Source organism: Cibotium barometz, chromosome 19 (assembly GCF_041138505.1).
Source record: "Cibotium barometz isolate CiBa-2024 chromosome 19, ASM4113850v1, whole genome shotgun sequence".
NCBI classification, from domain to species: domain Eukaryota; kingdom Viridiplantae; phylum Streptophyta; class Polypodiopsida; order Cyatheales; family Cibotiaceae; genus Cibotium; species Cibotium barometz.
This window is the reverse complement of record NC_141064.1, coordinates 57,859,242-57,864,782: the sequence shown is the minus strand read 5'-3', so window position 1 is coordinate 57,864,782 and position 5,541 is coordinate 57,859,242.

Sequence of the window (5,541 nt, the reverse complement as noted above, 5' to 3'; positions counted from 1 at the left end):
ATGGGTAGATGGGATGTGAATATGGGTAGATGCGAGTGGATGAGATATAATGAGGATAAATAAGAAAAGATGTGATGAGATGAAAAATGATGTGATTGGATGAGAATAGGAATACATATGAATTAGATATGGATTAAGTAATGTGGACAGATGTGGAAAAATGTGAAAGACGAGAGTTCATTATAGAAACTGTATCTATGACCTATTTTTAAATGACTGTTTTATGTCAATAATGCTGTGAAAGTATTTTTGACCGTCTTGAGAATGAGGTCATGGAGACCTAACTGATAAAGTTGCAACAGCTGACGGAGCAACGAAGGACGTCTCGCGTAGCAAGGTCGCGACTGAGGTCTTGACCAGCCTCCGTTCGATTTAAATGGTGAGCTTCCGGTACAGTGGATGAGGGACGAACGAAGTGGCCTATGAGTGAAGCGCTAGGGGGTGCTGACCATACGGTGCTCGGGCTCTGGGTCGCTGAAGATACCCACACGTGCATCGGGGAAGATATTGGAACAAGGAGTAAGAGTTGTTTTTTGAAACCGGGCATGGATCTGGTTGATTGACCTTGCTAGTCCTCCTCAACGGATGAGTCCATGGCTCTTTTATATGGATCTGTTGGTTGATCTTACGGATCTTCAATGGAGATTCCATCTTGATTTTTATAAGTGAATATATTGTCGGGTACTATGAGCTAAGAACTATCGAAAAGGCCCCTGAGGGACAGGTGAGCGTTCAATGATACCATAGGTACACCGATGAAGGAATGATTAGAAATTAGGATTCAATTGGATATTTTGGAGGATTATGATCAGCGACACTATGGTTTCATTAAATGATTGTTTTAAAATACCTGAATCTGTGAAAAAGGCAATTTCATATTGGGTGTGTAAGTGGTGTGACTGGCATTAAATTTGAATATCCGACTAGGGGGCCTGGGAACTCTTTTCCCTGGTACTACCTGGGACAAAACCTAACCAAATTCCTAATTGGATCCAATCACTATAGTGGTTGGGGGGTTGGCTAACCCATGGGGCTGGATGGCTGGACTGATGGATCTGTAAAATGAGACTCAATTCTGTTATAGTACGATAGATGAAGTAAATCCCGGATAGTAATTATTCTATGGAAAAAGAATCAACGGCTGTGCCTCTCGATGGGAAAAAAAGCGTTGGTTTCTATGATCCAATTGCAAGTTTCTTCCTTGATCTAACCAAGTGACTCACAGGTTTGGTTGGATCAGTTTGGTTAGTAATGACCCTGACTACGTTCGAGTACAAATATCTTGGAGGAGTCGCCTGTGCTTTTCGGTAGGGGAAAGTTTTTCCGGGTTCAATTTTTGAGAAGAACCAAGGGATTAGTCTCTTGTCCAGATATCCGTGGGCGAGGCCCCGAGTGAGGGATCTTGCCCCACATAAGAAGTGCTACTTCCACTGCTAGCACCCCCGAATTTGTTGTTGCGCGGAGGGGGCAGGGATCTTTCAATGATGCCCATGATTCATTGACATCCCATGTTAGCCCTTCTAGTGTCTCCCCCATTTGTATGAGGGTCTCGTTGATCTTGTGGTTCAACTTTACCATGCATCTGCACAAAATTATGTAATACACAACATTCAGCTTTCTACTTTTATTGCAAAAGGCATGGTCATATTTAAGTCCCTTAAAATACGCCAACAATTTTTTAGGATCCCAAAAGCATTCTCTATCTTAACTCTACCCTTGGGAAAATGTTTATCAAATATTATTTTCTCCTCCATCCTTGGACCTGTAAGGTTTGACCAAGAAAGTAGTGGGCTTATATGCAAAATCTGCTACAATATACGACCATATGGATTCTCTATGTAATTGCACATTTTTTCGGGCTCCATTTTTTCATTACAAGTTCTGTACAGGTGTTTTCGTCATTTTGTGCAGAAATTTTGACAGTGCAGTTTTTTGCAAAACAGGCATACGTATTCTATTGTGGACCGTGCTACATAGCACGAGTTGTTTTCTGTTCAGTCTTTACTTCATTACAAGTAGCTTTTGCATCAGTTTCAATCAGTGGCCATGGCTGATAATAGCAATGATGTATTTTACATGTTGTCTGCTGCTACTGCTTCTGCTGATGACAAATTGGATGGAGACAGCAACTACCCACTTTGGGCATACATGATGCAGCATGTTTTGGTTGCAAAAGAAGTGTGGAACATTGTGCAGGGTATGGATGTACGTCCAGGTTCTGTGGATGTAGGATCTGTTGAGGATGTTACAGGTTCTAGTAGCTCTACTGTTGAGGATGTTGCAGGTTTTAGCAGCTCTATTGTTGCTTCTATTTTACCCACTACTGAGAACAAGCTCGTTGGGATGGTAAAGATGCGTAGGCTCATGCCTTGATTGCACTTTCTGTCAAACGTAACATCACTCCACATATTCGCTCAACTAAAATAGCAAAACAAGCTTGGGATATTCTAGCTGGTTTGTATGCAGGTCGTAACGAGGCAAAAATCTCTTACCTGCGTAAAGAGCTAGAATCGAAGATTATGCAGGAAGATGATGACATGAATGTTTTTCTTGCTGAGATTAAAGATCTCAAGGAACAGTTGATTTCTGCAGGTGAGATTATTCCTGATCATTCTCTTGTGCAAGCTGTTCTTGATGCTTTACATGAGTCATATCATACTTTTGCTTCCACGTGGAGACTTGTTATTGTGTGAGGACAGACCTGATGTTGTCAAGTATGATACTTTAGTCAACAAGCTCTTGCAAGAAGCACAGTCCAGGCAAAATAGGGCTAGGCAGTGTGCAGTTGATCAGGCATTTGTTGCTGTCCAGCAGAGAAGAAGTGGTAAGGCAGCCCCTTCCACTGTTTCTTCTCCTATTAGTAGGTCTACAACTTCTTCTCCTTTGATAGGTAGCAACAATAGGTCTGAGAAGGCTCTTGATAAAGGCAAGAAAAAGATCAGGTGCAACTATTGTAAGGCAAGTGATCATGTCATTAAGAATTGCCCTAAGCTAAAGGCTAAAGAGGCAAAGAAGAAAGAGTCCAATGCAGCCACAATAGTGGATGCTTCTACAAATGTAGATTTTGCAAATGTTGTGCAGGATGATACAGAATGGGCGTTTAGCGTGTATTGCCAGTATGACCCATCTGTAGATGATGCATGTTTGGCAGTTTCTGTTGACTCTGATGTATGGTATTTTGACAGTGGTGCTACAAAGCACATTACCTTGCATCGTGATATGTTCACTTGTCTTGAGGCTGTCTCTAATGGGAATACTGTCACATGTGCCAATAATTCTTCTTACCCAGTGAAGGGCGTTGGTAAAATTATGCTTACTGCTGTAAATGGCAGCGCTTTCACACTTTCAGATGCTTTGTATGTGCCAGGGATAAAGAAGAATCTATTGCCTGTCTCTGCGCTTGCTAGACTTGGACTTGTAGTCAAATTTGTGGATGATAGATGTATTGTTCATGATTTGACTTCTGGTGATACGATTAATGCATTTGGCACCTTGTTTCATTGGCTATATAGGCTCAATTCTTATGACAAGTGTGTGGAAGATTCAGCAAATGCAGTTTCTGATAAAAAGGCAGTTTCAGATGCAAAACTATGGCATGCTCGTTTTGGTCATCTGAACTTTGCGAGTTTGCTGCGTTTGCAGAAATTTGATATGGTTGCTTCATTGCCCCCTCTTGAGGCACCATTGAAACATGTTTGTGAAGGCTGTATTCTGGGCGAAATGCAGCGTTCTCCGTTTCCAAAGGATGATTCTGTGCGGGCCACTCGCAAAATGCAACTTGTACATAGTGATGTATGTGGGCCTATGCAAACTCCGTCATTTGGTAAACACTTGTACTTCATGACTTTCATTGATGATTACTCAAGGCATGCATGGGTATATCCACTGAAGGCAAAGTCCTGAGTGTTTTTGTGCTTCAAATAATTTTTGCTTATGGCTGAAAATGTATCCAATTGTACTGTGGGCACACTCCGATCGAGGGGGGGAGTACATGTCTAAAGAGTTTGATGCATTTCTGGCTAGTTGTGGGATGAAACACCAATGTACAGTGCCGTATACCCCTCAGCAAAAAGGTGTTGCGCTCAGAGGAAAAACAGGTCACTTATGGAGATGGCACGATGTATGGTCAAGAGCCAAGCTTTGCCATATGCGTTTTGGCTTGAGGCTGTCATGTGTGCTGCATATGTACTCAACAGGTGTCCCACTAAGGCCTTACAGTCTGTTACTCCATACGAAGATTGGCATGGCAGGAAGCCTTCTATTGGTCACTTGCGTGTCTTTGGTTGCTTGGCTTAGCTTTAGTGCCTATGCAACAACGTAGAAAACTGGATGATAAGGCTGTCAAATGCATTTTTGTTGGTTACAGTGCTGAGAGCAAGGGTTACAGATTGTATCATCCGCAGTCAAAGCGTATCTTGATTAGTCGAGATGTTATTTTTGTGGAAGATGCTATGCAGCCTTTGTTATCATGTACCAAAGACACATGTGAGCTCACGGGATGTATTTGATACGTTGTTGCCTCTGTTTATAGGTGGGAATCCAAATGTAAGTCCTAATGAGGTAAATATTCAGCCTATGTAGATTTTAAATGACATCATAGATCTGCCTATTTCTGATGCAGATTTACAGGATGTAATTTATGAGGATAGGGCTGAAAATGAGCAGGCTAGAGGTATGCCTAGATGGCTGGTGCAAACCTTGCGTGATAGTAAAATTGATGCACCTATGTCTAGTCATACTCGTTCAGGTTTTCAGCATGCCTCTTATGCATCAGATTGTTATACTTTGGCTGTGTCTAGTATGTGTGAAGAGGAAGAACCTCTTTCATTTGATGAGGCACAAAAATCAGAAAATTGGTTGGTTGCAATGCAAAGTGAATATGATGCTATAATGAAGAATGGTACATGGTCTTTGTGTGATTTGCCTATTGGTAAAAAGGTCATTGGATGTAAGTGGGTTTTTAAGTTGAAACGAAAGCCAGATGGTAGTGTTGATTGCTATAAGGCTAGACTTGTTGCAATTTAAGGGTTATGCTCAAGAAAAGGGCATTGATTTTTATGAGACCTTTGTTCCCACTTGTCGTATGACTACCATTCGTAGCATTCGTGCATTGGTAGCTCATAATGGTTGGAATGTTTGGACATAAAGACTGCGTTCTTGAATGGAGATTTGCATCAAGAGGTGTATGTATCGCAGCCTCGTGGTTTTGTTCAAAGAGGGTAGGAAAACAAAGTGTGTAGGTTGAAAAAGGCTTTATATGGTTTAAAGCAAGCTCCACGAGCTTGGTATGAAAAGATACATGCATATTTGACTGCACATGGTTTTCACAATAGTCCAACAGAAAGCACTTTGTATGTTAAACGTGTGGATGATGTACATCTAATCATTGCTCTCTATGTCGATGACATGCTGCTCATAGGACCAAATGAGAGTCATATTGCTGAATTTAAGGCGCTGGTTTGAATGCCTCTTTTGAGATATCAGATTTGGGGCATTTGCATCATTATTTGGGGATACAATTTAAGCAGTGTGATGGAGGTA